The sequence below is a fragment of the Tamandua tetradactyla genome, chromosome 1 (assembly GCF_023851605.1).
Source record: "Tamandua tetradactyla isolate mTamTet1 chromosome 1, mTamTet1.pri, whole genome shotgun sequence".
Lineage (NCBI taxonomy): Eukaryota > Metazoa > Chordata > Mammalia > Pilosa > Myrmecophagidae > Tamandua > Tamandua tetradactyla.
Genome location: NC_135327.1, coordinates 194,104,927 through 194,130,577, shown reverse-complemented (window position 1 = coordinate 194,130,577; position 25,651 = coordinate 194,104,927). Strand labels below are relative to the sequence as shown.

Genomic DNA, 25,651 nt, shown 5'->3' with positions numbered 1-25,651 from the left:
GTTTCTGTTCCTGTCAGCACTTGAAATATGTCAACCCACACTCCTCAATAATTTTTCCAGAAAAATTAGGTGCTAATCTTACTGAGGGTTTCTTTTGTGTGGCGTGTTGCTTCTCTCTCATTGCTTCCAAGAGTCTCTCTTTCTCTTTGACTTTCTGACATTTGACTTTAACATGCCTTGATGTGGTCTTGTTTATTCTGCTTGCAGTTTGTTGAAGTCTTGAGTGTTTTCATGTCTTTCATTAAATTTGGGAAGTTTGGGCCCATTTTTTCTTCAAATATTTTTTCTGTCTCCTTCTTTTAGTCTGCTACTTTCAGGACTCCCACAATATGTGTGGGTGTGCTTGCTGGAGCTCCACAAGTCCCTCAGCATCTACTTTCTTTTCTTCCTCTTTCATTTCCGCTCCTCACACTGGATAATTTCAACCATCCCCTGTTCAGGTTTGCTGATTCTTCTGTCTGCCTGTTTAAATCTGCTGTTGAAGAGCCATGATGAATATTTGTTATTTCAAGTTTTGTACTGTTGAGTTGCAGGAATTCTGTTTGCTTCCCTTTTTATAATTTCTACCTCTTTGTTTAGATTCTCATTTTGTTCATACGTAGCATCCCTTATTTCATGGGTTTTCTGTTCATGTTCAACTTTAGATCCTGGACCACATTTGCCTGGTTAATTATAAGTCTTTCTGTGGTAGGTCCAATGTCTGAGCTTCCTCAGGGATGATTTCTGTCAATTCAGTTATTCCTTCAAAGAGGCCATACTTTCCTCTTTTTTTTTTTTTTTTTTTTGTCTGTCTCGGATGTTTTGTAGAAAACAGGGCTTTTGAATATTATAATTTGGCTACGCCCTGGAAATCGGATACCCCCACCCCTTCCACAGGACTTTTTGATCATAAATCATGTTTAGAACTATGATTAGAGAAATTGTAGGTTTAGAAGATCGTGTGGTAAATACATAGTTCCTTATACTCCCTCCCCTTTATTAACACCAGGTCTTACTTTGGTACCTGTGTGAGAGTCGATTAAACAGTATTATTATAATTGTCCTATTGAGTGTGGCTCCCAGATTATGTAAGGTTTACTGTTTGTGTCATACAGTCCTATGGTAGTTCTTTTAAAATTTCTATCCTGCTTACCTTTCGATATATAATCCAGTGGTGTTACTGTTGTTGACAATGTTGTGCTACCATCACCACTATCCTTTCCCAGACCATTTCAGTCCCACCCAAGCAGAAATCCCATACCATTTGAGCCTGAGTTCACCATCATGTACCCCCCAGCCTCCCCCAAACTCTATTGCAGTTTCAGATTCTGTGATTTTTTAATTCTGATTTGTCATATTGCTGTGACTTTACCATATTTTCCAGTTTGTGTCTGGTTATTTCACTCAATACAATGTCTTTAAAATTCATCATGTGTCACATGGATGAGAATTCCATTCCTTTTCTTGTTCGTTTTTGATCTCCAAAACTTAGCCCATATTCAGTGATTGAGTGCTAGGAGTATAAATGACGGTATCTCTCCCAGTCTTTCCAAATTTTCTGCTCTGGGGCACCCACCCCTTTGACATTTGTCTGGGCTGCAACCCTGCTTTCACAGACAGGTGTTTTTTTGTATGCTGTATGGCAGAGATCACATTTCATTCTTTTCCCATGTGAATATCCCATTATTGCAGCACCATTTTTGTTTTTGTTTTTTCTTTCTTTCTTTGCTTGTTTGTTTGTTTTTGGAAAGTGCATGGGCTAGGAATCAAACCCAGGTCTCCCACACAACCTGCAAGAATTCTACAACTGAACTACCCTTGCACACTGTCACAGAAAGTTTTTGAGAGCTACTATGTATGCTCTGTATGGGACACTGTGAGGTGGGAGGATTCCACATCTGCATGTGCCTTCAGGGAACACAGTGTGGTTGAGGATATGATCCCCATAGACTTCAATGACATATCACTATGACTCCATTTATGCAGTCCCAAAAGAGAGGTTCTGTGGGGTTGCTCCAAGAAGCCACAGTGGTGGAGAACATTTAATCCTTTGTGTCGGGCTCAAGGAGTACGTGTGTGTCCTCAGCTACCAAATTGGGGGTTCCTACCCACTCCAACTAGTGGACATCTCTTCAGGCTTGTCTAGGGCCCATGAAGGAGTATGTTGGAAACCCCAGCTATCAAAAGCATAGGTAAATAAGGGGATGTCTGGATTTGAACCAGGGACCTCTTGATCTGTAGTCAAATGCTCTACCCCTGAACTACACCCCCTGCTGTACTAGAGCAACCTAGTTGTTACCTACCACCTGTCTTGGTAACACTCAGCTTTGAAAAACACAGTTATTGCTTCCTCTCCAGACTGGTGTATTGGAAGCTGCTAGACATTACTCATAATGAGACACCTTTCCCACAGACCTGCAGTTTTCCCAACATCACTCCCTGGGAGGAGGTTGCAGTGGGCCAAGAAGAGAGATGACTGTAGGATCCTCAGCCCATTTCCTATCATCTTTTCAGTTTAGTACAATTTCTGGCCATTGGATTTCTGAAAATAAACAAATGATCCTCTTTAGGGCCCCAAGTGTAGACAAAAATGGGCTGTGGTTCAAATGGCTTCAGAAAGTTCCCACTGCATACTGCTTGAATCTCTTAGTAGAGTATCTAAGACACGATTGGGCCTATGAGCTTGGAACAAGTGTAGGGGAGAACTTTGGGGAGTGAGAAACCAATTCCCCTCCTCTACTGCTACATGATACCCTGAATGCTTTGGCTTTTGTGAAAAGAGTTCCCCAGACAAAAGGTCTACCCTACCTGAGACCCTGAGTGCTGTGATGTGTCTAGGTCTGAGCAACAGTGCATTGAGCAATGCTGTCTTGGTGGGAAGAGGGGAGCTGAGGGTTATAACTTGCTGTTACCAGTTACTATCTGTTCCTGGAAAGTCTTCTATATGTATAGCCCTTGCTCTGCCCTGGAAGAGCCAGCTAGCAGAAGTATAAGGGTGCAAGCAAGAGCTTCTGTGACCAGGAAAACCAATGTGTTAGGGGGCACCTGGATTTGAACCAGGGACCTCTTGATCTGCAGTCAAATGCTCTACCCCTGAGCTATACCCCCTCACACATAACATTTTGCTATGTAACCACCTTTTCAGCTTTATGTAAACCCTTACCCAAGACTCCTTCCAGTGCACTTGAAATTTTTCATTTCTACAAAGCAGGGAAGAACCAGTAACCTACTTGTCTATGGACTCACCCCCAGGGGTACCCCAGTCTTACTAACTGCTCTCCTTTCTGCATCTCTGCTTGTCCTAAGTCTGTGATGACAAAATCAGCATGGAGAAGCATTGACAGTTATAACTGGAAGGGACTTTAGGATTTATTGTCTGTTTTCCTCTATGTTACAAATGACTAAACAACAATATGAAGAAATCCTGATCAATCACTTTGAGACACATGTGCTATGCACATCTCCACACATCTCCAGTCTGTGATTCTGTCCATTAAACCTTGATGAGGGTGGTTGGAGGAGCCCATGAACTTCCCGGTCCGTGACCAGGGTCAGGGAATAGGAGCCCTGGGAAGCATTATTGAGGCAACATAGCATGAGGACAAAGAAGAGACCTCTGGATTTGAACCAGGGAATCTTTTTTTATTTCTGTTTCTATGTTTGTTTGTTTTTTACCTTTTGTTGTGATAACCTAAATACAACTCAGAATTTCCCATGTAGTCCATTTTCATGTGTACGTCATTACATTCTCACTGCTGTGTTACCCTCATCAGTATCCGTTACCAAAATTATTTGATCACCTCAAATAGAAACTGCACACTTTGAGAACTGCTTTCACATCCCTCCTTCCCATCCTCAGTAACCTGTCATTTAATTTTTGATACACAGACTTTGTGATTCTAAGTATTTCATGTAAGTGTACTTTTTGTCTGACATATTTCACTGAATGCGATGTCTTCACAGGCCATCTATATTCTAGTGAATATCAGCACTTCATTCCTTGTTGTGAGTGCATAATAGTCCATTATATGAATAAAGCCCATTTTGTTAGTCCATTGTACCATTGATGAAACACACTTATTTTTTTTTAATGTTTTTGCATTTATGCATAATGCTGCTATGAACTTTGATTCAATCAAGTATCTGGTTGAATCCTTGCTTTCAATGCTTGAGGACATAGAAACCTAGAAATAGAATTGGTAATTCATGGAGTCATTCTGAGTTCCACTTTCTGAGGAACCACCCAACTCTTTGCCAGAGAGGAAATCTTAGACTTCCATTGAAAGTGTGCTTTGGTGCCTACTTCTCTGCATCCTCATCAGCACTTCTTATTTCTTTGATTCTGTTATAACATCGATGTGGATATCCAGCTTTCCAACTACCACTTGTTCTCGTTCCTGTAGCTTTGTAGTTTTTTCTCAACAGAAGTTTGGCTCCTCTAACTTTTTTGTTCCTTTTCAAAATTGTTTTGGCTCTTCTGTATCCCTTGAAATCATTAGAAATTTAGGATGAGACTTTTCATTTCTGCAAAACAGAATGCTGACATGGATTGCATTTAATTTTTGGACCATTTAATGTAGTTGGACACAGAAAGAAATAGAAAGTTCTGAGTAGAGCTGTCCCTTTTTTGCCTGTGCTGTGGTCACAAATACTACAAACTGGTTTTGTCTTAAACAATAGGAAATTACTGAACCTCAGTTTTGAGGCCAAAAGAATTAAAAAATCAAGGTGAAGCTTGCTTTCTCCGGCAAAGAGGATAACACTCTGCTACTGGTTAAAGCCAACCCTGGAGGTTCCTTGGCTGGTATTTCAACCTCATTATCTAACCGTTCACCCATATCTAGCTTCTATGTATCTTTAAGTACCCTATATTCTGTATTATAAACCTCTGATTTTGCCTTTACCATGGACATAAAAGTGGAATCATACAGTATCTATCCTTTTGTGTCTGGCTTATTTCACTCAGTATTATGTCCTCAAGGCTCATCCATCCTGTCATGTGCTTCAGGACATCATTTCATAATACTGCTGCATAATATTCCATCATATGTGTATACCATATTTTGTTAATCCACTCAACTGCTGATGGGCATTTGGTTTGTTTCCATCTTTTGGCGATTGTAAATAATGCTGCTGTGAACATTGATGTGCCAATGTCTGTTTGTGCCATTGCTTTCAGCTCTGCTGGGTACATACCAAATAGTGCTATTGCTGGGTCATAGGGCAACTTGATATTTATATTCCTAAGGAACCACCAAACTGTCTTCCATAGTGGCTGCACCACTATACTTTCCCACCAGCAGTGCGTAAGTGTCCCAATTTCTCCACATCCTCTCCCACATTTATAGTTTCCTGTTTGTTTAATAGCAGCCATTCCTATAGGTGTGAGGTGGTATCTTATTGTAGTCTTGATCTGCATTTGCCTTAGAGCCAGTGAAAATGAACACCTCTTCATGCGCTTTTGAGCCATCTATATTTGCTCTTCAGAAAAATGCCTATTCGTATTTTTAACCCATTTTTTTATTAATTAACGGAGAAAAAGAAATTAACCCAACATTTAGAAATCATACCATTCTACATATGCAATCAGTAATTCTTAACATCATCACATAGATGCATGATCATCGTTTCTTAGTACATTTGCATCGGTTTAGAAGAACTAGCAACACAACCGAAAAAGATATAGAATGTTAATATAGAGAAAAAAAATAAAAGTAATAATAGTAAAAAAAAAAAAACACAACACAACAAAACAAAACAAAAACCTATAGCTCGGATGCAGCTTCATTCAGTGTTTTAACATGATTACTTTACAATTAGGTATTATTGTGCTGTCCATTTTTGAGTTTTTGTATCATTGTTTGTTCTTCTGTTGTTGAGTTGTATAATTTCTTTATGTATACAGGATGTCAAACCTTTGTCCAGAATGTGACTTCCAAATATTTTCTCCCATTGAGTTGGCTGCCTCTTCACATTTTTGACAGACTTTTGAGGTGAAGAAGCATTTGATTTTGAGGAGCTCCCATTTATCTATTTTTTTCTTTTGTGGCTTGTGCTTTGTACGTAAAGTTTAGAAAGCTACTTCCTATTACTAGGTCTTGAAGATGTTTCCCTACATTTTCTTCTAAAAGCTTTATGGTGCTAGTTCTTATATTTAGGTGTTTGATCCACTTTGAGCTAATTTTTTGTATAGGATGTAAGGTAGGGGTCCTTATTTTATAATAATAAAATTATTATTTTTATTAATAATATTTTAAAATAATAGCCATTATTTTGGCTATTGATATTCAGTTCTCTCATGTTCATTTATTGAAAAGATTGTTTTGTCCCAGTTCAGTGGATTTGGGGGCCTTCTCAAAAATCAGTTGACCACAGATTTGGTTCTCTATTTTTACACTCTCAATTCGATTCCACTGGTCAATACTTCTATTTTTCTGCCAGTACCATGCTGTTTTGACCACTGTGGCTTTATAATAGGTTTTAAAGGCAGGGAGTGTTAACCCTCCCACTTAATTCTTCTTTTTTAGGATGCATTTTACTGTACATGTAGTACTTTCTTCTACCATTTTGCCTTTTGGATTTTATATGTCATATCTAATTTTTCTTCTTTTAAGCTTTACTGATAGTCTTCCTTTCTACACTCTTCTCCATACCTCTCTCGCCTGTCTTTTCATATCTGTCTCTAGTGCTCCCTTTAGTATTTCTTGCAGAGCTGGTCTCTTGGTCACAAATTCTATTAGTGATTTTTTGTCTGAAAGTGTTTTAATTTCTCCCTAACATTTGAAGGACAATTTTGCTGGATATAGAATTCTTGGTTGGCAGTTTTTCTCTTTTAGTAATTTAAATATATCATCCCACTGTCTTCTTGCCTCCATGGTTTCTGCTGAGAAATCTATGCATAGTCTTATTGGCCTTCCCTTGTATGTGATGGATTGCTTTTTCTCTTGCTGCTTTCAAGAGTTTCTCTTTCTCTTTGACCTCTGACATTCTGATTAGTAGGTGTCTTGGAGTATGTCTATTTGGATCTATTCTCTCTGGGGTACGCTGCACTTCGTGGATCTGTAATTTTAGGTCTTTCGTAAGAGTTGGGAAATTTTCAGTGATAATTTCCTCCATTAGTTTGCCTCCTCCTTTTCCCTTCTCTTCTCCTTCTGGGACACCCACAACATGTATATTTGTAAGTTTCATATTGTCATTCAATTCCCTGAGTCCCTGCTCATATTTTTCCATTTTTTCCTTATATTTTCTTTTGCTCATTGGATTTCCAATGTTCCATCCTCCAGTTTGCTAATCCTGTCTTCTGCCTCTCAAAATCTAACATTGTAGGCTTCCATTGTTTTTCTCATCTTTTCTACTGTGCCTTTCATTCCCATAAATTCTGTGATTTTTTTCAGACTTTCAATTTCTTCTTTTTGTTCATTTCTTGCCTTCTTTATATCCTCCCTCAATTCATTGATTTGATTTTTTATGAGGTCTTCCATGTCTGTTCATACATTCTGAATTAATTGTTTCAACTCCTGTATCTCATTTGAATTGTAGGTTTGTTCCTTTGACTGGGCTATAGCTTCAATTTTCCTAGTGTGATTTCTTATTTTTTGCTGGCGTCTAGACATTTAATTACCTTAATTAGTTTATTCTGGAGATTGTTTTCACTTCTTTTACCTAGGGTTTTCCTGCTGTATGAATTTGTTGTCTGTCTGTTCTTTGACATTCAGTTCAGCTTTTTCTGGACGTCTAGCTTAGGTTTTGTTTAACAGAGGAGAATTTTTCCATTCTTGTTTTCTTGTTTCTTGCCCTGCCTGTATGGTGCCTTTCTCCCCCCACCCTTGGGAGGGTCTACTTAGATATTATAGACCCCAACCAGATTTTCCCAGACCAAACTGGCCTCCTGTCAAGAGGAAAGACTCACCTGCATCAGTTTTCCCTGAGGGTAAGACCCAGCAGGTTGAAAGATGTTCCTGTGAAGTCTCTGGTCTCTGTTTTTCTTATCCTGCCCAGTCTGTGGTGCTTGTCTGCCTGCAGGTCCCACAAGCATAAGATGATTTGGTACCTTTAACTGCAGCAGACTCTCCCTGCTGGGGGTGTGGTGGAGACAGAGGAGAGGTTGTAGGCTGGTTTTAATGGCTTCAAATTACCAAACCCTGTGGTCTGACTTCCTTGAGGGAGGGATTCTACCTGAGTTGGGCCTCATCCCTCCCCTTGGAAAGGTCTCAAACAAGCTTGTTTCTGCCTATGCCTGGGGCAGTTGCAGCCTGAGAAGTCCTGCCGCTGTATCCAAAGGCAGTCAAGCATTTGTAGAAACACAGCCACAAAAACTCTGTTTCTTTTTTTTTTTCTTCTTTTCTTTTTCCGTCAGCCCTGCCCCCTTGGCACTGGGGCAAAAATCAGCAACCTCCGCTTTGACCAGGTTCACCTGAGCTGGGGGCCTATTTTTAGTAGTCAGAATTTGTGAAGTAATTCCACACTTGAAGCTTAGTTGCACTCAGCCCCTGCTGCTGGTAAAGTCCCTTTCCTTTCCCCTCTGGGAAGCAGTCTTTGGGGGCGGGGTGCCAGCCACCGCAGCTTGGGGAACTCATGGTTCTGGGGGGGCTCGCAGCTGGTCCAGCTGGTCCAGACTGGGGAATGCTGTGTGTCCAGTCACTGATGTGGCCCCAGGAGTTGTTCTGTACTGTTTCTGGTTATTTACTAGTTCTGGAGGATGAACTAAATTCCACACCTTGCTAAGCCACCATCTTGGCTGTCTCTCCTTAGGATGCTTTTTAGCTTTTGGGGTCTCTTTCCCTACCAGATGAATTTGGTAACTAGCTTTTCCAAGTCCTCAAAGTACGTTGTTGGAATTTTCATTGGTACTGTGTTGAATCTGTAGATCAATTTGGGTAGAACTGACATCTTAACTATATTTAGCCTTCCTAACCATGAGCATTGTGGTATTTAGATTCAGTTGGCAACTTGGCCAGGTGAATATGCCTAGTTCTGTTGCTGTGGGCATGAGCCAATGGTACATGAACCTCATCTGTTGCTCATTACATCTGCAGTCGGCTAAGAGACATGCCTGCTGAAATGAATGATGTTTGAGTTAATTGGCTGGTGCTTAAATGAGAGAGCTCAACATAGCACAGCCCAAGCAGCTCAGCATACCTCATCTCAGCACTTGCAGCTCAGCTCAGGCCTTTGGAGATGCAGAAAGGAATCACCCTGGGGAAAGTTGTTGGAACCCAGAGGCTTGGAGAGGAGGCTAGTAGAGATCATCCTGTGCCTTCCCATGTAAGAAAGAACTTCAGATGAAAGTTAGCTGCCTTTCCTCTGAAGAACTAACAAAATAAATCCCCTTTTATTAAAAGCCAATCCATCTCTGGTGTGTTGCTTTCTGGCAGCTAGCAAACTAGAACAAGCAGGGAATGTCTTTCTATCTATTTAGGTCTTCTTTGATTTCTTTTCACAATGTTATGTACTTTTCTATGTACAAGTCCTTTACATTCCTAGTTAAATTCATTCCTAAGTACTCGATTCTTTTAGTTGCTAATTTTTTAGGTGCATAGTATGATAGTTGCTATTTTGAATGGAATTTTTTTCCTTAACTGACTCCTTAGTTAGGTCATTGCTTGTGTATAGAAGCATTACTGTTTTTTGCACATTAATTGGATATTCTGCCACCTTGCTAAATTTATTAATTAGTTCAAGTAACTTTGCTGTAGATTTCTCAGGATTTCCCAAGTATAGTATCGTGTCATCTGCAAATAATGCAAGTTTTACTTCTTCTTTTCCAATGGATGCCTTTTATTTCTTTGTCCTGACTGTTTGCTCTAGCTAGAACTTCTAGCACAATGTTGAATAATAGTGGTGACAGTGGGCATCCTTGTCTTGATCCTAATCTTAAGGGAAAGCTTTCAGTCTTTCTCCATTGAGAATGATGCTGGCTATTGGTTTTTCATATATGCCCTTTATCATATTGAGGAAGTTACCTTTGATTCCTTTCTTTTAAAGTGTTTTTATCAGAAAAGGATGTTGAATTTTGTCAAGTGCCTTTTCAGCATCAATCGAGATGATCATGTGATTTTTCCCTTTCAATTTGTTAATGTGCTGTATTACATTAATTGATTTTCTTGTGTTGAACCATCCTTGCATTCCTGGTATAAACCCCACTTGGTCAGGATGTATAACTCTTTTAATGCGTTGTTGGATTCGATTTGCTAATATCTTGTTGAGAATTTTTGCATCTATATTTATTAGGGAGGTTGGCCTGTAGTTTTCCTTTCTTATAGCATCTTTACCCAGTTTTGGTATTAGAGTGATGTTAGCTACATAAAATGAGTTCCTTTTTCCTCAGTTTTCTGGAAAGTTTTGAGCAGGATTGGTTTTAGTTCTTTTTGGAATGTTTGATAAAATTCCCCTGTGAAGCCATCTGGCCCTGGGCTTTTCTTTGTAGGAAGATTTTTGATGACTGATTGAATCTTTGTACTTGTGATTGGTTTGTTGAGATCTTCTATTCTTCTCAAATCAGTGTATGTAATTCATGTGTTTCTAGTAATTTGTCCATTTCATCTACATTATCTAGCTTATTGGCATGTAGTTGTTCATAGTATCCTCTTATGATTTCTTTTATTTCTTCAGGGTCTATGGTAATGCACCCCATCTCATTTCTGATTTCATTGATTTGCATCCTCTCCCTTATTTTCTTCGTCAGTCTTGCCACTGGTCCATCAGTTTTATTGATTTTCTCAAAGAACCAACTTTTGATTTTATTGATTCTTTCTGTTGTTCTTGTATTCTCCCATTCATTTAACTCTTCTTTAATCTTTGTTATTTCTCTTCTTTTTGCTTTGGCATTAATTTGCTGTTCTTTCTTAAGTTCCTCCAGGTGAGTGGTTAAGTCCTCAATTTTTGCTCTTTCTTGCTTTTTTCTTTTCTTCTTCTTCTTCTTCTATTTTTTTCTTTCTTTTTTTTTTTTTTACATGGGCAGGCACCAGAAATCAAACCTGGGTCTCGGCATGGCAAGCAAGAACTCTGCCACTGAGCCACCATTGCCCGTCCCTCTTTATATATATATATATATATATATATATATATATATATATATATATATATATATATATATATATATATATATATATATATATATATATATATATACTCATTTATCAAGTTGTTTAATTTCTCTATTTCCTTGTTGATTTTCTCTCTGGTTGTTCTATCTATAGAGGAGAGTGATGTATTGAAGTCTCCTACTTTTACTGTTGAAACATCTGTCACTCCCTTCAGTTTTGTCAATGTCTATCTCATGTACTTTGGAACTCCTTGATTGGGAGCATAAACATTTATGATTGCTATTTCTTCTTGGTGAATTGTTCATTTAATTAATATATAGTGTCCTTCTTTGTCTCTTATGATACCTTTACATTTAAAATCTATTTTTTTCTGATATTAGTATAGCTACTCTTGCTTTCTTTTGGTTACAATTTGTGTGGAAAATCTTTTTCCATCCTTTCACTTTCAATCTATTTGTATCCTTGTGTCTAGGATGACTGTCTTGTAAGAAGCATATAGCTGGATTATATTTCTTAATCCATTCTGCCAATCTGTATCTTTTAATTGGTAAGAGTAGACCATTAACATTCAAAGTTATTACTGAAAAGGAGTTTCTTGAATCCATCACCTTATGTTTTGGACTTTATTTGGCAGATCTATATATGAGTTACCCTTACTTGTACTCTTCAGTATGTCCCTTCCTCCATACCTCCCTCTCCTGTCTTTTTTATTTCAACTGGAAGAACTTCCTTTAGTATTTTTTGTAGGGCTGGTCTCTTGTTGACAAATTCTTTCAGGATTTGTTTGTCTGTGAAAATTTTAATCTCTCCTTCTATTTTGAAGGACAATTTGGCTGGGTACAGAGTTCTTGGCTGGAAGTCTTTCTCTGTCAGTATCTTAAATATATCATATCACTGCCTTCTCACCTCCATAGTGTCAGTTGAGTAGTCTGAACTCAGTCTTATATAGTTTCCCTTGTATGTAGTAGATTGTTTTTTTCTTGCTGCTTTCAGAATTTTCTGCTTCTCTTCAACATTTGACAGACTGATTAGCATATGTCTTGGGGAAGGCCTATTTGGAATTCATTGAGCTTATTTGGCTTGCATATTTATGTCTTTCATAAGGGTTGGGAAGCTTTCCCCCATTATATTCTGAACTACTCTTCATAGTCTTTACTTCTCTCTTTCAATATAAGAATCACTGAGCTTTGTTTTGCCCATCATTTTTTGAGATCCAATTCAAAATTTTTCATTTTTGCCATTTGCTATTTTGAGTGTTCAAAATCAATTATCCTGTCCTCTAGTTCATTGTTCTTTCTTCTTCCTCTTCAGATCTGCTGTAGTGTGTCTCTAGTATGTTTTTTATTTGATATACAGAATATTTAATCTCTGTGATATCTGCTAGTTTTATATTTATTCTTTCAAATTCCTCTTTATGCTCTTCTAGTGTCTTCTTGATCTCCTTTATGTCATTAGCCATCCCACTTATTTTATTTAGTAGAATTGTATGAACATCTTCAATTAGTTCCAAGTCTCCTCTGGTGTTTTATTTTGATCATTACGCTAGGCTATATCTGTCTGCATTGTGATATGCTTAGTGATTTTCTGTTGTTTTCACTGTATGTAAATATCTTGACTGATTTACTTTGGAAGTTATTTCCTCCAGTAATATAAAGCCTTGTGTTTGTGGGATGGATGTGTAGCAGGATGCAGGACACAGGGAGGAACACAACAGTGCAGTGATGTGTTGCAGCGCAGGTATAGGCACAGGCTGGGGATGCTATGCTGATGCTTGTGTACATGGGTGCCCAGTGGCAGGGAGGATGTGGCTGTGCAGGTGCACAGGTCTCGGGGTTGTGGCCCTGATGTACATTGGTCTAGGGTGCAAGGCCCTTAGTGCACATGCTCAGAGCTATGGCAGTGGGCCAGCATTTTGTCTGCATGAGCTGGGAGCAGATGTGATTCAGCTTCATAGGTCAGTGCTTTCCCAGAGCTGGGGGGGTGTGACTGGGGGCTGTGCATATGCATGGATCTAGGAGTGCTGTAAACTGATGTACCTGTGCAGAGAGCTCAGAGTGGGGGGTGGAGTACGGCTGTGTGACTATATGGGCTGGGGGTGGGTGGAGCCTGGGTATGGAGGTTAAGTGCTCACAGCCTTTTTGCACTGTCAGTAGCCTGCAGGGAGCAGGGAGCAGGGAGGGGGAGGTAGTGCTTGGGAGGGGCACAGGAGAGGTGGGTTGGATTGCATTTGGGGTGGGGGGTGGGGGGCAGGCATGAATGTGAGGGGTTAGCGGGACAGGGGAATTTGGAGCATGGTGAGTTGGGGTTGGTGACAGGGTTCAGGTGCATGAGGTTTGAGTTGGGTCACAGATCACTGCACTGGTGAGGGTAGCACATTCAAGAAACATGGCTTGGCTTACTTCCTAGTCCCCACCTCGCCATCCATGCACTCCTGAGAGCTCCAGGCTTATGCATTAGGCTCTAGTTCTCTTCTCAGTTTCTCAGCTTTTGAAACCAGGGCTGCCCTATGTGGTGCAGAAAGCTCTCCCAGGTCAGTTACACTCTGGAATCACCATCTCAGATGCCCTCCCATCCCTTCTCTAATTTTTCCTTGGAGTAGGGCTGAACTTAATCTGTTCTATTCACCATCTTCCCAGAACTCTCCTTTTCTGTATGTTTTGTGTTCTTTTCTTAGTGGCTATCTTGGGGATTATATGAACTTCTTAGACTTGTATCATCCTAGTTTGAATAATGCCAACTTCGTTTCTATAGCATACATCTGCTATGTCTCTGGACATCTTGGTCCCTCCACTTTTATGTTGTTATTGTCACAGATTTCATTCTTTATACATCATTGGCACATTAATAGAGATTCATGATTTTTGTTTCATGCGTTAGCCATTTAGATCACACAGTTAATGAGAGGAGATAGAAACAAACAGCACAATGAAACTGGCTCTTATATTTCTTTATGTAGTTATGTTTAACCTTGTTCTTTATTTCTACATATGGCCCATGTTAGTGTCCCGTGTCCTCTCCTTTGAGTCTGAAGCCTCCCTAGAGCATTCTTGTAGGGCAGGCCTACTGGTAGTAATCTCACTTAGCCTTTGTTTTAACCTGATTTTCTACTTCACTGTTCACAGGACTGAGGTTTACTGTTTCTGTTCGTATCAGCACTTGAAATATGTCAACCGACACTCCTCAATAATTTATCCAGGTACTAGTCTTACTGAGGGTCCCTTGTGTGTGACATGCTGCTTCTCTCTCACTGCTTCCAAACGTCTCTCTTTTTCTTTGTCTTTCCAAAATTTGATTTTCACTTGCCTTGATGTCGTCTCTTTTGTTGAAGTCTTGAGTGTTTTCATGTCTTTCATTAAATTTGGGAGGGGCCATTTTTTTTTCAATATTCTTTCTGTTTCCTTCTCTCAGTCTGCTACTTCCAGGACTCCCACAATGTATGTGTGGGTGTGCTTGCTGGAGCGCCTCAGGATCTGCTCTCTTCTCTTCATTCTCTTTTATTTCTGCTCCTCACGCTGGATAATTTCATTCATCCCATGTTCATCTTTGCTGATTCTATTGTCTGCCTGTTTAAATCTGCCATTGAAAAGCCATGGTGAATATTTGTAATTGCAGATTTTGTACTGTTGAGTTCCAGGAATTCTATTTGCTTCCCTTTTTATAATTTCTCTTTGTTTATATTCTCATTTTGTTTGTTCAGAGCATTCCTTATTTCCTGGGTTTTCTGTTCATAATTCCCTTTAGCTCTTTGACCATATTTACATGGTTGATTGTGAGTCTTTCCATGGTAGATAGAATGCCTGGGCTTCCTGGGAGATGGTTTCTGTCAACTCACTTTCATTCCTTCAAAGAGGCTGTACTTTGCTCTTTTTTTTTTCTGACTTGTGCTGTTTTATTGAAAATGGAGCTAACAAATTTTATAATTTGGTTATACCCTGGATTCGGATACCCCCACCTTTTCCCTGGGACCTTTTGATCATGAATCATGTTTAGAAATATGATAAGAGAAGTTGTAGGTTTAGAAGAAGATTGTGTAGCAAATACATAGTTCCTTATACTCCTTCCTCTTTATTAACACCAGGTCTTAGTTGGTACCTGTGTGAGAGTCAATTAAACAGTATTATTATGGTTGTCCTATTAAGCGTAGTTTCCAGGTTATGTAGGGTTCACTGTTTGTGCCATATCTTCCTATGGTAATTCTTTTAAAATTTCTATCGTGATTACATTGCAATATAAAATTCAGTGATGTTAATGTCATTGACAATGTTGTGCTATCATCACCGCTATCCTTTCCCAAACCATTTCAGCCTCACCCAAACAGAAATCCTATACCAATTAATACTTAGCTTACCATCCTGTACCCACACCCTAACTCCCATAATCTCTATTATAGTTTCAGATTCTATGATTTGCTTATACTGATTTTTCACAATGCTATGACCGTACCATATTTTCCCATCTGTGTCTGGCTTTTTTTCACTCAGTACGATGCCTTCAAATCTCATCCATATTGTTACATGGATGAGAACTTCATTCCTTTTCCTGTTTGTTTTTGATTGTCCAAAATTTAGCCCGTATTCAGTCATTGAGTGTTAGCAGTATAAAGAAAAGCATCTTTCTCAATCTTTCCAGATTGTCTCTGCATTGGGGCACCCCTTTGACATTTGGCTGTGTTGTATCCCTGCTTTCACAGAAAGTTTTTGAGGGCTACTATGTGTGCTCTGTAGCAGACACTGTGAGGTGGGAGGATTCCACATCTGCATATGCCTTCAGGGAACACAGTGTGTTGAGGATATGATCCCCATAGACTTCAATGTCACATCACTGTGACTCCATGTTCTGCAGACCCAAGAGAGAGGTACTATGGGGTTGCTCCAAGAAACCACAGGTGGTGGAGAACACTTAATCCTTTGTGCAGGGCTCGTGAAGCAGTATGTGGGTGTCCTCAGCTACCAAGCTGGGGGTTCCTACCCACTCCATCCAGTAGAGATCTCTTCAGCCTTGTATAGGACCCGTGAAAGAGTATGTGGGTAGCCTGAGCTACCAAAAGTGTAGGCAAATAAGGTGGCATCTGTGAGCCCTCAATCTTGGGGTTTGTTCATATGAAACTTATCCCCACAAAGGATAGGTTAAGCCTACTTAAAATTAGGCCTAAGATTCACCACCAGAGAACCTCTTTTGTTGCTCAGATGTGGCCTCTCTCTCTCAGCCAATACAATGAGCAAACTCACTGTCCTCCCAATCTTTATGTGGCTCATGATTCCCAGGGTTGTAAACCTTCCTGGCAACGTGGGACAGAAATCCTAGAATGAGCTGGGACTCAGCATCAAGGGATTGAGAAAACCTTCTAGACCAAAAGAGGGAAGAGAGAAATGAGATAAAATAAAGTATTAATGACTGAGAAATTTCAGAGTCGAGAGGTTATCCTGACTCTACACATTATATAGAGATCACCTTTTTAGTTAAGGTATATTGGAGAGGCTTGAGGGAAGTGCCTGAAAATGTAGAGCTGTGTTCCAGTAGCCATGTTTCTTGATAATTGTATAATGATATAACTTTCGCAGTGTGACTGTGTGATCATGAAAACCTTGTGTCTGATGCTCCTTTTGTCTACAGTATGGATAGATGAGTAAAGCATAGGGATTAAAACTAAATAAATAATAGGGGGAACAAATGTTAAAATAAATTTAGTAGATTGAAATGCTAGTGATCAATGAAAGGGAGTGATAAGGGGTATAGAAAAAAATAGGGGAAAGAAATGCTAAAATATATTGGGTAGCTGGAAATACTAGCAATCAATGAGAGAGAGGGGTAAGGGGTATGGTATGTATGAGGTTCTTTTCTTTCTTTTTATTTCTTTTTCTGAATTGATGCAAATGTTCTAAGAAATGATCATGGTGATGAATATACAACTATGTGATGATATTATGAGTTATTGATTATATACCAAGAATGGAATGATCATATGGTAAGAATGTTTGTTTTTGTATGTTGTTATGTTTTTTAAAAATTTAGGAAACAAATAAGGGGGCACCTGGATTTGAACCAGGGACCTCTTGATCTGCAGTCAAATGCTCTACCCCTGAGCTATACCCCCCACCATACTAGTCCAACTTAGTTGTTGCCCTTCACGTGTCTAGTAACACTTAGCTCTGTAAAAGTTATTGCTTCCTCTCTGGAATGGCTTCTTGGAAGCTGCTAGGCATGACTCATAACGAGTCACCTTCCCACAGATATGCAGTTTTCCCAACCTCAGGCCCTGGGTTGAGGTCGCAGTGGGGCAAGAAGAATGCTACTTGTAGGACCCTTGGCCCATTTTTACCTATCACCTTTTCAGTTTAGTCCAAGGTCTGGCTATTGGAGTTCCCAAAATAAATAGATAATCCCCATGGGGGCCACAGTGAAGACACTGGGCTGTAGTTCAAATGGTTTCACAGAGTTCCAATCCTTGTCTCTCTTAGTAGATTATCTAAGTCAGGGCTTGGGCCTACGGGCTTGGAACAAGTGCAGGAGAGAGCTGTGGCATGTGAGAAACCACTTCCCCAGAGCTAACAGTCTATCCTACATGAGATGCTGAATATGTAATGTGTCTCCTTATGTCTGAGTGCCAACACTGAACAATGATGTCTTGGTGGGAAGAGGTGATAATTTGGGGTTACCAGTTACTGTCTGTTCCCAGGTGTTCTGTATGTACAGCTCTTTGGTCTGAGACTGCTTCTGTGACTAAGAAAAACCAATGTGTTAGGGGGCACTTGGATTTGAACCAGGGACCTCTTGATCTGCAGTCAAATACTCTACCCCTGAGCTATACCCCCTCACATATAACATTTCACTATGTAACCACCTTTTCAGCTTTATGTAAACCCTTACCTGAGACTCCTTCAGGACACTTGAAATTTCTCATTTCTACAAAGCAGGGAAACCAGCAACCTACTCATCTATGGACTCACCCCCAAGAGGTACCCCAATCTTACTACCTTCTCTCCTTTCTGCATCTCTGCTTGTGGTAACAGAAGCAGTATGGAGAACCATTGACAGTTATAACTGGAAGGGACTTCAGGATTTATTGTCTGTTTTCCTCATGTTATAAATGACCAAACAGCAATATGAAGAAATCCTGATCAATCACTTTGAGACACATGTGCTATGCACATCTCCACACATCTCCAGTCTGTGATTCTGTCCATTAAACCTTGATGAGGGTGGTTGGAGGAGTCCATGAACTTCCTAGTCCATGACCAGGATCAGGGAATAGAAGTCCTGGGAAGCATTATTGAGGCAACATAACATGAGAACCAAGAGGAGACCTCCGGATTTGAACCAAGGAATCTTTTTTTTTTTTTTTATCTGTTTCTATGTTTTTTTTTTAGCTTTTGTTGTGATAACCTAAATACAACTCAAAATTTCCATGTTGTACACTTTCATCTGTACATAAGTGGCATTTATTATGTTCACACTGTTGCGTTGTCCTCCCCAGCATCCATTAAAATTATCTGATTACCCCAAACACACACTCTGCACACTTTGAGAACTAATTTCCCAATTCTCCTTCCCATTCCCAGTAACCTGTCATTTATTTTTGATCTATGTACTTGCTGATTCTAAGTATTTCATATAAATAAAATCGCACAATATTTGTCCATTTTTTGTCTGACTTATTTCACTTACATGATGTCTTCACAGTGCATCTAATTCTAGTGAGTATCAGCCCTTCATTCCTTTTCATGAGTGCCTAATAGTCCATTATATGAATAAAGCCTGTTTTATTAATCCACTCTTCCATTGATGGACACTAGTTGTTTCCATGTTTTGGTGTTTATGAATAATGCTGCCATGAACTTTGGTGTCCAAGTATCTGGTCGAGTCCTTGCTTTCAATTCTTTGGGGGCATGGAAACCTAGAAGTAGAATTGGAACTATCATAGAGTCATCCTGAGTGCTACTTTCTAAAGATCCACCCAAATCTTTGTCACAGAGGAAATCTTAGAATCCCACCAGAAGTGTGCTTGGATACCTACTTCTCTGTATCCTCATCAGTACTTCTTATTTCCTTGATTCTAACAGCCATTTGGAGATCCAGTTTTCCTACCACCATGTGTTCTCATTCCTGTAGTTTTGTAGTCGATTTTCTCAATGGAAATTTGACTCTAACTTTTTTGTTCCTTTTCAAAACTGTTTTGGCTCTTCTGGATTCCTTGAAATTCATTAGATTTTAGGATGGGACCTTCTATTTCTGTAAAACATTCCCTTAGGACTCTGGTATGGATTGCATTGAATCTTTGGCCCATTTGGTGTAGTAAGACAGCTTACCAACCTTAAGTCCTTCGATTCATGCACACTGTACATCTTTATATTTATTGAGGTCTCTTGATTCCTTTTGGCAATGTTTTGTAGTTGTCAGTGAACATGTCTTGGTGCCCTTTGGTTAAATTTGTTTCTCAACACTTTAGTCTTTCTGATTACTGTCTATGTGGGGTTGGTTTCTTAATTTCCTTTGTACAGACATAAGCCTAGACATAGAGACCATCAGAATAGGATTGAGAGCCCAGAAATAAGTCCTCCCATCTGGAGCCAACTGAACTTTGGCAAGGGTGCTGAGATCATTCATAAGGGAAAGAAGAGTTTCTGCAGAAAGCAGAAATGAAATAAGAGACATTACAATTGACTGTGTGGAACCAAAACAATTATAAGAAGATAAAGAACTGTATGGCAACAGATAGTATGAGCTAGGCAAATTGGACCAATTCCCAGAAACACCAAATGGACACAGAAAGAAATAGAAACATCTGAATATTGCTGTTTCATTTTGACTGAGCTGCATTCACAAATACCACAACCTGATTTTGTCTTGAACAATGGGAAATTGCTGAACCACTGTTTTTAGGCCAAAAGAATTCCAAAATCAAGGTATCATTGAAGTTTGCCTCCAGTATACTGGATTAATACCCATCCTCATTCAGTTGGGCCACACCACAACTAAACATAACATCTCCAAAAAGACCTATATACAAGGGATTCACACCCAGAGGGATGCAGATTGAAATTAAGGACATGTATTGTTGGGATACATAATTCAGCCCACCACAGATCTATATCAAATGAAGACACTTAATCAATAATCAAACCCTACCATCAAACAGAAGCTTAGTATTCAGTGACTTCACTGGTGAATTCTACCAAACATCTAAAGAACAATTAACAGCAATACTTACATATCTTTTAGAAAAAGTGAATGTGGAGGCACACTTCCTAACTGATCCTGTGGGGCCAACATCACCCTACCACTGATGCCAGGCAAAGACAGTATGAGAAAAGAGAACTATGGAGCAATTACATTTAAAGCAATTACTGATAAGGAAGGACTTACTTGTGCAATTTGGCAATCTGTTTTTCTCTATGTCATATGATTTTTGACCCTCAGTTCCTCCCTTTTCTCCTTTCCTTTATATTTCATAATTTCATATCTTTACCTAGTTCTGTTCCATTTTAAATCCCTTCTTTTCTCTTTTTCTGTATGGTGTTTTTTTTTTTTTTTTTTTTTTTGGTTCTTTCTTAGACTCATATAAACCTAGTTTGAATAATGCCTACTTCATTTCTATAGCCTACAACCGCTATGACTCTGTATGTCTCGGTCCCTCTGCTTTTACATTGTTATTCTAACATTTTGTTCTTATCTTTCATGGGCACATTAACAGATTCATAATTTTTATTTCATGTGTTAGTCATTTAGATCATATCCTCAAAGAGAGGAGCTATAAACGAACAGCAGAACGATACTGGCATTTATATTTCTCTACGTAGTTATGTCTAACATTGTTCTTTATTTCTATGTATGGCTTTGTGCTTTAGTCTTTAGTCTGAAGCCCTCCCTAGAGCATTCTAGTAGGCCTACTGGTAGTGATCTCACTGAGCTTTTGTTTTGAACCTGATTTTTCTATTTCATTATTCACAGAAATGTTTCCCTGCTTTCTCAGAACATTTCTGAGACCTACTATGTGTGCTCCGTATCAGACACTGTGAGGTGGGAGGATTCCACATTTGCATGTGCCTTCAGGAACACAGTGTGGTTGAGGATATGATCCCCATAGACTTCAATGCCACATCACTGTGACTCCATGTTATGGCAGTCCCAAGAGAGAGATTCTGTGGAGTTGTTCCAAGAAACTGCAAGTAGTGGAGAACATTTAAGACATTGTGTGGGGCTCATGAAGCAGTATGTGGTTATCTTTGGCTATCAACTGGGTGTTCCTAACCAGTCAACTAGTGGAGATCTCTTCAACCTTGTGTAGGGCCCAAGAAAGAGTATGTGGGTAGCCTGACCTACCAAAAATGTAGGCCAATAAGGGGGCGCCTGGATTTGAACCAGGGACCTCTTGATCTGCAGTCAAATGCTCTACCCCTGAGCTACACCCCCTGCCATATTAGTGCAAATTAGTGTTACTTACCACCTGTCTGGTAACACTCAGCTCTGTAAAATGCAGTTATTACTTCCTCTCGGGACTGGCGTCTTGGAAGCTGCTAGGCATGACTCATAAAAGATATCTTCCCCAAAGACATGTAGTTTTCCCAACCTCAGCCCCTGGGTTGAGGTCCCAGTGGGGCAAGAAGAATTATGCCTTTAGGACCCTCGGCCCGTTATCTATCATTTTTCAGTTTAGTCTGAGGGCTGGCCATTGGATTTCCCAAAATACACACGTAATCCCCCTCAGGGCCCCCAGTGAAGACAGAAGTGGGCTATAAGTCAAATGGTTTCACAAAGTTTCAAATGCAGACTCCTTGTTACTCTCAGTAGAGTATCTAAGACAGGGCTTGGGCCTATGGACTTGGGACACATGTGGAAGAGAGCTGTGGCTTGTGATAAATGAGTTCCACAGAACAAAAGAGCTACCCTACTTGAGACCCTGAATGCTGTTGCAATGGAGAAATGAGTTCCCCGGAGTGAAACATCTACCCTATATGAGACCCTGAATGCTGTAATGTATCTCCCTGTGTCTGACCACTAGCACAGTGAGCCATGCTGTCTTGGTGGGAAGAGGGGATCTGAGCGTGATAAATTGGGGGTTTACCAGTTAACAGTGAGTCCCCATAAAGTCTTTTTTTAATGATCATTCTTCTTTCTCTTTTTTTTATGTACAACCCTTTGTTATACCCTGGGAGAACCTGCCAGCAGAAGTCTGAGCTTGCAAGCAATAGCTTCTGTGACTAGGAAACCCAAGTCAAGTTATAGGGGGCACCTGGATTTGAACCAGGGACTTCTTGATCTGCAGTCAAATGCTCTACCCCTGAGCTATATGCCATTAGCCATAACATTTGGCTGTGTACCCACCTTTTCAGCCTTATGTAGATTCTTACACAAGACTCCTTCAGCACACTAGAAATTTCTCATTTCTACAAAGCAGGTAAGACCAGTAACCTACTCTTCTATGAACTCATTTGCAGAGGTTCCCTCACCCCATTCCCTGGTCTCCTTTCTGAATCTCTGCTTTCTGTTAGTCTGTGGTGACAGGAACAGCACGGAGAAGCATTGACACTTATAATTGGAAGGGACTTTATGATTTTCTTGTCTGTTTTCCTGTTATAAATGATAAAACAGCAATATGAATAAATCCTGATCAACCACTTGTGAGACACATGCACTATCCACATCTCCACACTTGTCTCTAGTCTGTGATTGTGTCCATTAAGCCTTGCTGAGGACAGTTGGAGAGTCCATGAACTTCCAGGTGCATGACCCGGATCAGGGAATAGCAGACCTTGGAAGCATTACTGAGACAACACAGCATGAGGACAAAGAGGAGACCTTTTGATTTGAACCAAGAAATCCTTCAAAAAGATTTTTTTGAACTTTTGTTTGGATAACAGAAATATAATACAAAATTTCCCATGTCCACATTCAAGTGTACAATTCGGTGGTATTTATTACATTTACACTGTTGCCTTACCCTCACCAGTGTCCATTAACAAAATCATTTGGCCACCCCAAACAGAATCTCTGCACACTTTCAACACTTATTTCCCATCCCTATTTCCCACCTCCAGTAACCTGTCACTTAATTTTTGTTCTATAGAATTGCTGATTCTAAGTATTTCATATCAGTGAAATTGTACAATATTTGTCCTTTTTTATCTGACTTATTTCACTGAACATGATGTCTTTAAGATTGATCTATGTCCTAAAGTGTATCTACCCTACATCTCTTCTTATGAGTACATAATAATCCATTATATTTGTGGTTCGGTTTGCTAAAGCTGCCAGAATGCAATATACCAGAAATGGATTGGTTTTAAAGGGAATTGTTGGGGTTACAAATTTACTTTTCCAAGGCCATGAAAATGTTGAAATTAAGACATCCACAAAAGGATTCTTTCACTGAAGAAATGCCTATCATGTCCAGGATTTCTCTGTGACATGGAATGCGCGTGGTTATGTCTACTGTCCTTCTCTGAGCTTCTGTTTTCAAATGGCTCTCTCAGCTTCTGTCATCTTTAGGGGCATTTCCTTCTGCATCTCCCAATGTCTGTCTTGGTTTCTGCTTTCTTTATCACCTCTCTGCACTCCCTCTCTCCATGAGCTCTTTTAAAGACACTAGTAAACTAATTATGATTCACCTTGAATGAGCAATCCACATGTCTATGGAAATAATCTAACCAAAATATCTGACTCACAATAACTTTGTGCCCATGAGATTGGATTCAAAGAGCATATTTTTTTTTGGGGGGGCACATAACAGATTCAAACCAGCCCATTCCAGCCTCTGGACTAAAAAAAGACATGTTCTTTCCATATGCAAAATACATCCATTCCATTACAATATTACAAAATCCTTAAACCATTTCAGTAGCAATACTTTTACATACTAAATCTAAATCAGTACAAAATCTCATCAATATCGGTAACACTTATGGTCTGCCCAAAGGCAGACTTCTCCTCTGGCTATGGATCTATGAAACTCCGAACAAGTTATCAGCTGCCAATAATAGGGGCAGGGAAGTCATAGAATAACCATTCTCATTGCAATAGGAAAAAATTGGAAAGAAAACAGGAGTCATTGGACCCAAATAATTCTGAAACCAGCAGGGCAAAAGCATTAGATTTTAAGGAGGTCTGAGAATCATTTATAGAATGACATTTCATCCTTGGGGCTTGAGAGAGGAGCAGTTCCATCCTTTCCAAGGGCTTACACAGTGGCTCTGCTCTTTCCAAACCCTTGAGTGAGCATTCCAACATATCCAAACATTGGGAGACCACCTTGTTCTCAGCCCTCTTCCAGCATCTGAGTGGCACCAGGACTCTCTGCCCCCTCCAGGGCACATACTGAACCACTTTGGAACAGTGGGGTGGTGGCCAGACTCTCCCCAATCCTTAGGGAATGTGCTCCATCATACTGCCCTCCCCTTCCAAGGCAGCCTCACCCTCTCCACATGCATGGGTGCATCTGGTCTCTTGGCCCAAGATTTCCTGGCTTGAGACTTTAGCCTCCATGGTTCTGTCTCTGAAGTCATTTTTTATTCAATCTGTCCATTTCCATTCCCTTTTAGTCCAGACTGGCAGTGGTTCAATTCATACAGATCTTGCAAAAGATTTGTTAACTTGGCATGTAGCATACAGGGGTCAAAACCATCAGAGAATAAGACTTGAACAAATCCTTTCTGGATAACTCCATCTTCGATCCTGGATTTCTCTGAAATGCCTGACTAGTTCCAGGTTTGATTTAATCCTCACATAGGGCAGTATTCTCTGAGGTTTCATTTCCCAAAAGCTCAGAATTTTCCAAACTATTGGTTTCTGCTTTCTTTGCATGAAAGAGTTCAGTTCTCAGCTTATCCCTTTCCTGTTACATTTTATTATAAGCTTCCAGGATAAACCAGGCTGCATTTTCCATATTTAGTTTGGAAATTTCCTCAGCTAGATATACAAATTTGTCACTTTCAAATTCTGCCTTCCATCCAACACTGGTACTCAATTTTACCAAAGTTTCTGTCAGTTTTAAACCAGGATTGCCTTCCTTCCAGTTTGCAATGACACATTAATCATTTATGCCTAAGGCCTCAGCAGAAGTATCTTTAGAGTCTATATTTGTACCAACAGTCTCTTCAAAGCAAAACCTTTTCATTTAAACTCCTCACAGTTCTCCCCTTTGTCCATTTCTAAAGCCTTTTGGCGTTTTGGTATTTGCAACCACAGTATCCACTTCCTTGGTACCAAATTCTATTTTAGTTTGCTAAAGCTGATGAAATGCAATATACCAGAAATGGATTGGCTTTTATAAAGGGGATTTACTACTTTACAAATTTGCAGTTCTAAGGTAATGAAAATGTTGAAATTAGGGCATCAACAAGAGGATACCTTTACTCAAGAAAGGCCAATAGTGTCTGGGTTTCTTTGTCACATAGGAAGGCACATGGTGATGTCCCCTGTCCTTCTCTTGCCTTCTGATTTAAAATGGCTCTCTCAGCTTCTGGCAAGTCCAGGGGCATTTCCTTCTTCATGTCCAAAATGTCTCTGTCTTGGTTTCTGTTGTTTATATCAGCTATGAGCTCTCTCTCACTCTGCGAGATCTTTTAAGGACATCAATAAACTAATTAAGACACACCTTGAATGGGTAGGGCCTCAACTCATGTAAACAACCT

General features: G+C 39.7%; 5 non-coding genes across 5 annotated transcripts; all 5 read right to left on the bottom strand.

The window, feature by feature from the left end:
- Positions 1-2,178: 2,178 nt before the first annotated feature.
- Positions 2,179-2,250, bottom strand: TRNAC-ACA (transfer RNA cysteine (anticodon ACA)). Its single transcript has one exon. It is a non-coding gene; the product is annotated as a tRNA-Cys (tRNA).
- Positions 2,251-3,015: 765 nt separating this feature from the next.
- On the bottom strand, positions 3,016-3,087 carry TRNAC-GCA (transfer RNA cysteine (anticodon GCA)). The gene has a single exon. It is a non-coding gene; the product is annotated as a tRNA-Cys (tRNA).
- Positions 3,088-17,046: 13,959 nt separating this feature from the next.
- On the bottom strand, positions 17,047-17,118 carry TRNAC-GCA (transfer RNA cysteine (anticodon GCA)). Its single transcript has one exon. It is a non-coding gene; the product is annotated as a tRNA-Cys (tRNA).
- Positions 17,119-17,764: 646 nt separating this feature from the next.
- On the bottom strand, positions 17,765-17,836 carry TRNAC-GCA (transfer RNA cysteine (anticodon GCA)). The gene has a single exon. It is a non-coding gene; the product is annotated as a tRNA-Cys (tRNA).
- A 3,526-nt stretch (positions 17,837-21,362) lies between these two features.
- On the bottom strand, positions 21,363-21,434 carry TRNAC-GCA (transfer RNA cysteine (anticodon GCA)). Its single transcript has one exon. It is a non-coding gene; the product is annotated as a tRNA-Cys (tRNA).
- Positions 21,435-25,651: the final 4,217 nt, after the last annotated feature.